Source organism: Ischnura elegans, chromosome 11, assembly GCF_921293095.1.
Source record: "Ischnura elegans chromosome 11, ioIscEleg1.1, whole genome shotgun sequence".
In the NCBI taxonomy this organism is placed as follows: Eukaryota; Metazoa; Arthropoda; class Insecta; order Odonata; family Coenagrionidae; genus Ischnura; species Ischnura elegans.
In genome coordinates this window covers 22281391-22293640 of record NC_060256.1, presented here as the reverse complement: position 1 = coordinate 22293640, position 12250 = coordinate 22281391, and positions in this window count along the sequence as shown.

Below are 12250 nucleotides of genomic sequence, written 5' to 3'. Positions count from 1 at the left end.
GTACAACTTTGACCTCACATATATTATTAACGTGAAGACACAGGAAATAAATAATCTGGAAAGTTACGCACAATTTATCTGAAAATATGTATGCGAAGTTTCAACTTCATAGCTTAAAAAAATCGTTTTTGAGGTTTTGGCCAGCTTTTTTCGATTCTAGCCCACTGTGCGATGTTATTATTATTATCATTAAATTGTTGTAGGAGGTCATTTTCCTGGTGGTAACATGAACATGCGATGGAAAACAATTGAAAACATCACAAAAAAACCTTAGTCCCTAATTCTTCAAAAGCTTTTTAAAAATATGTAGCTTCTTCGGGAAGGGCTCAAATAGTTTTGCTGCTAGATCGTTCCAGTCCCTTATGGTCCAATTCAAGAAGGCGAACTGCTTTGCATTTGCCCTTTGTGATCGGAACTTCGGGGATGTCACATTAGATATATATCTACGTTCTATGTGTACAGTGTGATGTTATTTCCTGTATAAGAGAACTCTTGAGCGACTGCGTGCAAAGAGTAGTATTAGACGGTGTACCCAGGGAGAACACTAAGGTCAAAAAGATGTCTTCTAGACGTCATTTAGATGGTCGAAATAACGTCTTAATCCCAGGTCAAAAAAACCTATTTCCTTCCCTCCACCATGACCTATCCACGACGTCTTGTGGTTCGTCAAAAAGACGTCTTCTAGACGTCATTTAGATGGTCGAAATAACGTCTTAATCCCAGGTCAAAAAACCTATTTCCTTCCCTCCACCATGACCTATCCACGACGTCTTGTGGTTCGTCAAAAAGACGTCTTCTAGACGTCATTTAGATGGTCGAAATAATGTCTTAATCCCAGGTCAAAAACACCTATTTCCTTCCCTCCACCATGACCTATCCACGACGTCTTGTGGTTCGTCAAAAAGATGTCTTTTAGGCGTCATTTAGATGGTCAAAAAAACCTCTTTATCACAGGTCAATAAAACCTATTTCCTTCCCTCCACCATGACCTATCCACGACGTCTTGTGGTTCGTCAAAAAGGCATCTTTAAGGCGTCATTTAGATGGTCAAAAAACCTCTCGATCCCGGGATAACAATACCTTTTTCCTTCCCTCCACCATGACCCAATCGCGACCTTTTCTTTTTGATCAAAAATACGACATTTTGATGGTTAAAATATTTTGTAAAATGCAACGAGAAGACATATTTTTTTCCCTCCACCAAGATTCAAGGAAAACCATTTGGGAGATAAAAATAGGAGATAAAACATGAAATGAATGAAGTAATTTTTTAATTATATAACCAACAGAAAACTAAACAAAGATTAATGTCCGAGAAACGGAAAGTATAACAAAATGTAGAAAACTCCCACAGAGCACAAATATTGACAAAATGTCTATGTAATATCTTATACGTCTTATGCTAATATGTAGAATATATCTTTAATAACTTGAAGACACCTTCTAAACATAATGTAGATATCTTATAGCTGTCTCAAAGGCATCTGCAGCATTATCAATGAATGCATTCATGTTGATTCAATGTCTTGCAGTATAGGCCTTGACATATTTTCAATGCAAGTTTTGCCAATGTATTTAAACACCTTCATCAGGGCTATGAATAAATATGAGTACATAATTATGAAACATAAAAGTTTATGACGATATTATTCATAATATTAAAATAAAAAAAGAATTGTTGTTCATTAACAAAAAAGAAGAGACTAGAATTTTGATACATACCTGTTATTCCATTGAATTGGATTTGTTTATTGATGGTAACTAAGTTAATTCAGTACATAGTTACGTATCAATTTTGATTAAGTAATATAATTATAAATTTTGCTTAAATTGTTGATGACTGCTCTTTCCTTACAACTATTTTTGTTTTTCAAATATATATAATTTGTTTAAATAATCTTTTTGTCAAATTAATTACATAATCTAAAATATTGGTATTTTTGAAGTCCAATCAACAGCCATACTTTCATAAAATAGACATTCTATAGAATTTCTATTATTCTACTCTACTATTCTCTAGAATATACATAGCTATATATTTAGTAAAGACATTTAAAGAACGAGTTTTCCCAACTTTAAATCGCTTTTATGAACATTTGCCAGAAAAGTTGCCTATGCATTTTGGTGCACGTGCACACTATGACTTCATCTATCCATCCACCTTCAAAGGAAATAGGTATTATTGACCTGGGATTAATACGTTTTTTTAACCATCTAAAAGACGCCTTAAAAACGCCTTTTTGACCAACCAGAAGACGTCGTGATTAGGTCACGGTGGAGGGAAGGAAATAGGTTTTTTGACCTGGGATCGCAAGATTTTTTCGACCATCTAAATGACGTCTTCAAGACATCTTTTTGACCAACCAGAAGACGTCGTGATTAGGTCACGGTGGAGGGAAGGAAATAGGTTTTATTGACCTGGTATTTAGACATTTTTTCGACCATCTAAATGACGCCTAGAAGTCGTCTTTTTGACCTTGGTGTTCTCCCTTGGATAGCGGCAGTGGTTAACAATATTTGATTTTGAAAAAAAATGGCATATCAGGCCCTGATATAAGTTCGCAACTTTCCCTCACAGAGCAAATTTATAGGGAACTCGTATTATTAACCTGAGATCGAGAGGATTTTCTCACCATCTAAATGACGTTTTTTTGACGTGTTTTCGACCTCTTTTGAAGACGTCTTATTCGACGTTTTCCAGACCACTTCAAAACCAAACATAGACCACGTTAATGATGAAGTAAATAAATTTGGAATTAACGAGTAATCTTCATGAAAATGGATTCCAGAATGTACTAGAACTGCTAAGGGTGCGATTCATAGACGGCACTTTAGGCTAAAGTATACTTTAGCCGGGCTAAAGTCTGCTTTTTCCGTTTCATAAACGCCACTTTAGAGGAAAAATGGCCGAATCGTCACTTTACCGTAAAGTGCCCAACCGGAGCTCACTTTAGGGCTAAAGTGTCCTTTACGGATGAATAAATATGGCTGCACCGGCTGTTATTGAAGTTGAAATATGAAGATATTTGGGTTACGGAAATGAATATGGACTAATTTTTTGGTGAGAACACAGCAGCAAACTGGCGCGTTTCAAGAAATAACCAGACAAGAAATATATGTCTTTTCCCTGAATATATATCGAGTCGGTATTGATGGAGATGACCCAATTCTTATATTTTGAAGTTTAACTCTATCGGTCGTGTGATAATTACAACACAGTAAGTGGTTGAACAGGTTGGCATAATTTATGTTGATTTTATATACAAGTTAATTGTTAAGTTCTTAGGTTATTTATACGTTCATATTCTAGAATTTTCCTTAAAGATACTTGAATATGATAGCAAAATTCTGTTTACATTGGCGTCAATAATAGCCTTCGTAAACAAAGACTTGATTTTCATATCGTTTGGCCAGCCAAATACTAGTTTCTACACCTTGCATTGCATTTTAAGCGTTTTCATTCAATATTTGCTTAATGTACTCTTTCCGTATGCCTCCACATCACGCTTAACATGTTTCTGTGATTGTGAAACTAGAGTCGAGTTTCTGTTTCGTTTTTCGACTATGCATTTGCATGTTTACAATGATGATATAAGATCTCGTCATGAAAGGCAGCAATAAAAAGTAAAACGTACTTTCCTTCGAAGGATGATATCATAGCCATATTATCAGCAGCAAAGCAATGTTTTCTCGAGGATGTAGGATTGTTATGAAATGTTATTTACACAGCATCACAGACTTCACTGACATTTTTACTGCAAAATTCGTGAATGGATACTCGGGTTAGGTATTCACATATGTCGAGGCATCTTTTAAAGTAGACAAAGAGATATTTATTGAAATAAGTCCATTCTCACATTCAACATGTTTCATTGCGTGGCCATTCATTCATCGGTTTTGATGATATAGATATTCTTGACTGTACATTCTCGTCCATTTCTCTAGAATATATAACCCCTTAGGTCAACATTCCAAGAATTAAAATATTGGTAAGCACAAAAGAATGCAACAAACACCCATACCTCATTCAAAATATGCGTCCAACTGAGACAACCACTGATCGGTAAATCTTCAAATTAATTGGTAGTTTCAAGTTAACGCGAGAGAATTTCACTATTTCACCCACCTTCAATGAACGTACAACATCAAACTTCGACTAACATATAGTCCAAACAACCGTATGCAGTTAATCATAGAAAATGATCATAAAATGACGTGAAAATATCAGCATTTGTATATTTACTTCGCTGGGAACATCGAAGGGCATTACCAATGCACGAAGCTAATTAAAAGTGAGCTTTTATTCTGCCAACTCAGTCATTAACGTACAAAAAAGCTAGTGGGGAAAAGCTTTCAATGACGCAATATTCATTTACATTTGCACATAATATGAGAAAACGAGAAAATACAGCTTAATAAATCTTAGCAAAATACAACACGAAAACCCAGTCGCCAGAAACATGTTAACAAGTACGCATTTAATATCGTGTGTCATCTTTTTCTTCACTTTTTCGCAGCGTTCATTGCCAACACTCAAAAATTTCAATGCATGATCGAGACTTTTGGAGCTAAAGTTCCACTTTATAAAGTGAGATCCTTGGGACGACTCTGAAACGAACTTTAGCTAAAGTCTCACTTTACCGTAAAGAGAGACTTTGTAAAGTGAGCAATTTCAGTGTCGTCTATGAATCGCACCCTTAGGGTGCGATTCATAGACGATAGACATAATTCATAGAAGCGACGCATTTAAAAACTTTTGCTCATCATTTTTGCTGGTCATTTTTTTTCTTTTCAAAACCAAAGTAAAACCATTGACCATTTCATGACCTATAAGACGTCTAGAAGACGTCTTATAGGTCTTGGTGTTCTCCCTGGGTAGTCTCTAACTTCTGGCGTCCCTCAGGGTAGTGTAATAGGCCCACTCGTATTCCTTCTTTATATAAACGACATTGGTGAAATGGTACACAGTTAGCTACGATTACTTGCGGGTGACGCTTTAGTTTATAGGGAAATCCGTTCCAGAAAAGATAGGGATGAACTAACGAACGACCTTGCTGCTATCCAAGTGTGGTGCGATGCATGGAGTTAGAATCAAATTCGGAAAAATGCATAGAAATGAATTTCTGAAAAAAGAATGTCAGAACTCACAAAAAGATTAGATTGATTTAAGTGTAGATTGCTAACTTATGTATGCCTACCCTAATGCATATTATTGAATTGTCTAATTATTTCTAGCAGTATTTTTTGAGTGTTCAAGCTTTATTGGCAAATTACCATAATGAGTAGCTGGTAGTTTATGCCGTTGCATGAATGTGGTTGTATAATATGTTAGCGTTCGTGAGATTTTTTTGACCGTGAGGTGCGCGAGTGGGAATCCTATTGCATCCTGGTGATTGATCACCCCCTGCCAAACACCCTCGAGGTGGCTCGTAGGGTATGATAAAGATGAAAACACCCGCGCATGGCGGGTATATGCTTGCACAGCAGCCACGAAACTGAGTGTGTTATAAAGTGTTATAAAATAGGTTTGTTTGGACTACTTTGAATGTGGCATAATTTCCATCGCGAACTTTCTATTTTCTGTGGAAAAAACTAATTTGCTCATATATCTCTTCTATGTGGTTATATTCTTCATATTTGTTTCACCAAGGTATATAGAGCGATTTAAAAAGGACAACATTTTTGACAGCATTCTCTGACGCCTAGACATACGTTCTCAATTTCTCAAGCAATCCTAATAGTGTAGTTTCCTTCATCAAGGAAACGAAAGGCATTGATTGCGATTCGTTGCCCAAAATTAGTGTATTCATTATATACAAATTTTTTGGTTTTAGAAATCTCAGTTTAGACGAATGGCAACGGTCAATTTTAACCTCATTTGAAAAAAGCCAGATTAGCGCCCACGCGATGCCACTCCACGTGACGTCAGGGTATTGTGCTACCTGCTAGCATCCTGCATCGCAGCGGCTCACATATTCTCGCCCCAAGGTCACCTAACACGGCGGCAGCGGGAACCAGAATGACGTCACACGGGCTTTTCCTATCATTCATACCTAGCCGTCGCGTTTTCGTCCGCTTGAAAATTTTCACTTTTCATTTAATCGCGAAAAATAGATATCGTCATTTAAAAATCTAAAAGCGTGAAATTCGTACTCCAGGAGTAATAATCTTTCGATTTAGGCAATAAAAAAATATAATGGGAGACAACCCTATTCTGGGCGTAGCGCGTCGGCTCCGGGTGTCCAGCATGAAAAAGCCTAAAGAGGCGTGAGGCTCAGAGGAATGTAGCTGTGAGTGGTCATGGGAAGACGGACGCTCGTTACGATCTCCTTAGCTAAATTCCTGCGAATGTTCCCACATCCCCGACCCTGACCCTACTTATCCCAAGCCGTCATTTGGCCTGTCACCTCGAGATTAACAACTCGTGAAAAGGCAAAAATGTATCAACGCCATCTCTCGAAATCACGCCCGGTGAGTCTTCGCAATGAGACGTTCCTTTTGTTTGTCTGCGAATTCTCCGCTCACATCCCTTCCTTTGTCTTGCCTCTGCTCTTTTGGAGGGGCTGCTCCACCTGATTTTTATTCTTTTCTCTCGCACCCTTCGACCATGTGCCGACTGCAGCCCTAGAGACAATGTTGCGCAGGTGCTCGTTCATGTCATCTTAAATTTTTGTTTTCAATACTATCCATTTTATATATATCAAGTGTCCAGGCTTCACTTGGTGGAAACACACGTCTATTGTGCGATATATCTCACTTCGTAATGATCCAAAAAGCTTTCCTAATATGACCCTGGGTTTTAACTAGGGATGGTCGGATCGGATAGATCGGATCCAAAAATCCGCGGATATTGACCTTCATCGGATACATCGGATCCAAAGTCGCGGAAGACATCGGATTTAGATTTAAGTAATAGCTTCAGTGAATGCAATGTTTCAGTGAATAAAGGTGGAAAGAGTTCCGATTCTCTCTTCGAATGCGCCGTCGCATGCGATTCTTGTCCTACTCATGAACCGTTTTGTTTGAAAGCTCTCGCAGAGGTTACGTAGGAGAATTTCAGCCGTGGAAAATAAAGAGGCAAGATACGACTGGCACATAGCGTGACTCTTCCCAAGAGATTGAACAATCATCGGGGGAATCTCAGCGTGAGGAATTTGAAAATGCATTTGGATCCGAAAATATCCGATCCGAAAGATCCGGCTCCGAAAATCAAGGATCCGATCCGAATCCGGATCCGAAATTAATCCTGGATCCGACCATCCCTGATTTTCACTACTATATATCCATTATTATGGAACTTCATAATGAATGTCTAGTAGTTGAAACCCAGGTTCGGGATTATAAAGTTTTGTGGAACCTTACAAAGTGAGTTATTTCGCACTATACTATCAATTTTTTCGTTAGGGGTTATACTAAGGGAAATAATTTTCTTTTTCTTCTTTCTCTGGAGCTTTTGCAGTCAGAGGTCGCTGTTGATAACTAGTTGCCTTCAATTCACTCGATATCTCGGTCGTCCACCCCTTTCACTCAAATCCTTTTCCCTCAAATCATTCTCACACACAATATTCTCTTTGGTCTTACACTCTTTCTCTTCCCGTCTACATTCCAAATTCCGAATTTTGTTCCTCACATACTCCTCATCCTTTCCTAAAATATGTCCGAAACATTGCATACTTCCTTACTCTAACAGAGTAGTTTCTTTCATCAAAGACAGCAAAAGGCATTGATTGCGATTCGTTACCCACCATTATTGTATTCATAATATACAAATTATTTGGTTTTAGAAATACTGGTTTAGACGAATGGCAATGGTCAATTTTAACCTCATTTGAAAAAGGCCAGATTGGCGGCCATGCGATGCCACTCCAAGTGACGTCACAGGGACCTAGTTTCTATACGAGTAGTTGTGAGTTTTACATCGTCTGAGACTACCAATGCATGCATGAGGCACAGAGCTAAGGGAAATATCCCTTAATAATCACCCATTAAAATTGCCTATGGTCGGAAAGTTCTTTCGCTTGATAAGGTATTAATGATCCTTATTTAAGCCAATCTTTATCCAATCCTTATTTTGTTTGCGAATCCTCTTCAAATTATCGATTGGTGTGGCCAGTTTTTCTCATTTGGCGAACCGTTCGCTTCAGTCGAGAACGCCTAAACAGAGACGGAGGTGCGGCGGAGAAATATGTGGAGGTAGACAAAAGGAAGGGGCGAAAAATGAATGCCGAAGCCAGGGTTGCGAGGAACGGTGAGTATCGTAAAACGGCAGTGGGTCGGGGGGGGGGGGGGGGGGGGAAGGGAGGATTTCTCGAGACGAGGAGAGAAGAGAAGACCGCGCCCAAGTGTCCCTAAGAGGCCACTCGAAGGAAGACGGAGGGAGGACTCGGTCGAACTTCACACACAAACGGTGATGTCTAAATCTCGAGGAAGGAGGAAGTGGGCAGTGGTTGTTGTGCCGCGTTACGTCCTCTCGTCTCTTATGCCTCACTCACAACAGTCCGAGAAGGGATAAGTGCCAAAAGAATGCAGCTGGGCCCAGTTACAGTGACTATCAAAAAAATTGAAATCATTTATGTTTCATTTACTCAGCATTCAAGCCATGCATGTAATCTTGAAATTTCAAATATTTTAATGGTTTTTAATTTTAAAATGATTATGATTACAACCTCGTGGCATTATGATTCATGGAACAAATACATTAAATATCCTTCCATTTATTTTAAGGTTTTGTAAGCTATCATTGCATGGTATTTATGTGTTTTTACTTTTATGTTGAATGTTTTATGAAGGCATTTTGTGATCTCAAAAATTCTTTATGTAGCCATGAGGGTGAAAGTTATTTAAGTCCGACACGTTTGCCAACATTATAATCATTTTTATATGTTACAAGAAATAGTTACAATTTTGAAAATAAAGTAGTTATATTAGCAAGTCTAGTCTTAGTTGTTTAAGTATACCGGGACTAGCTACGGTGATAACTTTTACGGAGTCATCCGCAATGCACAAATTGTGCTAAAAATCCACAGAGGAAAAATCAATCGCCTTGACCGGGATCCCGGTCTAGGCGAATGATTTTTCCTCTGTGGATCTTAGCACAACTAGTCTAAGTTACTTTTCGAATTTTTTTAACACCTCTTTAAGCTTATGAGTTCATGAACGTTTATTTTATGCTGTGGTATTAAGCCATTAGAGCAAAAAAAGAATTCATCATGTTCCATTCGAAAGCAATGAAGTATCAATCGGACAAAAGATTCAATAACAATAATACAAATATGTAAGTGTTATAGCTTTGAAGACATCATAACGAACGTGCACAAAAAGAGGGTAATTTAACAGCAACAAAACAAAAATAGTAAACAAACTTAAATGCAGGTCTCCAAATAACAGTAAAGTGTTTCTTTTAAGGACTGAAGGGTTTGTGATGATGTGATGTATATCGGTGGGGAATCCCAAAACTTTGAAGAGGTAAGCTGGAAGGAGTTGAAATATATGTATCGATACGGGCTTGACGAATTTGAGCACCATCGGACGAGTTTTGTGAAAAATCAATTAAAAACTTTACTATGTTATTATTTTTATCATTAATTTTTCCTTTTATTAATTATTATTTATTTTTATTATTATTACGTTTATTACGATTAAATTTATCATTTGTTAATAAAAACTTTTGTAAATTTTAAGTTTTTATTAACAAATAATGCATTTTACCTTTTGTCTGCACCTGAAGCCGTAGATGTTTTAGGTAGCATTAAAGGGACTCTAATGAGGTATTTGTCCACTTTTTCTCATAATTTCCTCAAAAACAACCTTAGTTCGACTAGCAAAAAAATCTACTAAGAACTGTATCTTGATTAAAGTAACTGCACTCAGGATAATATATTAAGATATATTATTATAATATAAAAATAATATATATTTTGCAGGTTTCGAACCACTTTCTAAGAAATATATATGCGCGTGATGAATGTGAATTCGTAAGAAATGAAATCGCTATAATCAGATACAGGCTGGGTATCAAAACAATATTCTATGAAAAAAATTGACAAATATCTTGGCGAATTGGGCTCGAATCCATATCGGGATAGTTTAATTACTGCGAAATCAACTCAAATATTTTAGCACGGTAATTGGAGTGATTAAAATTCTATTAAATATGAAGTTTTTACAAATATTTTCTTTTTACTTTTAGTATGCTGTTTATTTGCAGCTTTATAATACGATGCTTTTTTGCGCGCCGTAAGGGGTTATAGATCCTTGTACTGTATTCTCCTTTGCTTTCATGCACTTCACTGCTATCCAGCCATCAGTTTTATTAGATTTAAAATTTGGCAAATTAAAACTCCGTAGTCCTTCAATTTATTCGCGCGAGGAAGTCGCCATAAAGTGATGATAATGGTGTTATCTCTGGCGACGCGACGTTTGCGTTGGCGGCGAGATGTGGGCTACTGTGCTTCCTCGCCAAGTCGAGGCGAGAACATTAAATTCGCATCACCCCTCTCTCGGAAAGTCGAATTACATCGGATTGGTGAAGTCACTTGTTAACACACCTGGCCAGGCAATTGGAAGAGTTCCTCGGTTCGAGCCTTGCGTTAATGGCGAAATTAAATTATTTGATGTGTTCATGAAAAATGCCATAAACCGAGCTCGTGATGAAATGTTTGCCGCTTAGCATGTCTCCCTCACGATTGTGCACTAAAATGTGGCAAAATAAATAAGCGAGATGGCTTCAGCTGTGCCGGTGTGGCGATGGCAAAGGCGTGCTAAAGGTGCTCAGTCGCAAAGTGCGAAAAGGTTTTTAATCCTTGGCATTGCTCAATTGGCGGACTGTTGCTGTTGTTGCGGCCGTGTGGGAACTTGGGCATATTTTGCGCCATAGACATCTCTTCTTCCATGAACATTATTCCGTTATGGGTCGACATCTTATGTTCTCTTGGTACCTACTTCACAAGACTCCAATTGGGCCCTGGAGAGGCTGAAATTCTCGTGAACTCAAGCGTGGGCGTCCTAGATCAGTAACTTAAGCTCTACTTCTCATCATGGGCGTACGCAGAATCAAAACTAGGGGGGAAGGGGGGCAAAACTAGCTGTGGTCGTCCAAGTTGTAACTTTTTTGCACAGAAAAGTTTATTGAAACCAATATTTTAAGGAAATTGTGACAGCAATATATTATTTTTTTATAATTATTTGCTTGAAAAAATAATGATTTTTATTTTAGTCCCATATCTTACACTAACATCATTTTTCTTCAAAAGGAAAATTTGTTCATAACTTTTGTTTTGAAGTGAATTTATGTTTGCTTCTAGAGGGGGGCAGTTGCCCCCCCTGCTGGGTACGCCTATGCTTCTCATCCTGAATATCGAAAATGCGGCAAACACGAGCAGGATGATTTGGTACTTTAAACACCGGAGAAAGCTACACTATTTGTCAAAAACTCGAACGATTGAACGAAAATCGTTACCTACACGTCTTTTACACGGATTGAATTGGTGACTGCTTGGGACTTGAAGGCCATTAGATGGATTTTTTTTATTTGAAAACTTGATAACTTCTTATTACCATGAAAACTCATTATATGTTTCAGTGCGAAATGGGTTGCTCGTTTGGATTCTCGCTGGTCTGATGCCAACGATGTGATGTGAAAGATGAGGAACGGATGTGATGTGGAATGGATTCGTGTGGGATATCGATTTTTTCATTACTGAAAGAGAGGCGAATACATTATTGCGGTTAAAAATTTTTCGGCTTTTAAAAAGAGCTAAAGACCCACGCTCAAAATTTTAATACCTAATGTTTATTTTATGCTCAACGGCTTTTGCCATAGCATTGCATGCTAGACTCTCATTCCTGCGGTTTTTGGCATACACACCTTTTAATGCTTGCAATTTCAACAAGAAATGTCTTGAATTCGCACCCCATTTGGTGAAGGAAAGCATGGATAGTAGTAATTGGCTGGAAATTCAAGTTTTTATTTTCCTCTACAGTAATGTTAATAAATGTGTTTGCAAACATAGGTGTTAGAGCTGAATTTTACAATATATAGAGATGATTATGACGAAGACCTACTCGTTGAAGTTCGTCGAGTTACTTTGTATATACAAACAAGGTTATATTTTTTAAGCCACTAACAAAGTGAATCAAAACATTTCCTGAAGTTTATGTTTTTAATGAAGTTTATGTATTTGAACTGCCTTACTGGGGCTTTGTTATCTTACTTACTTTCCACCATCTGTTCGCAGCAGATAAATAGATA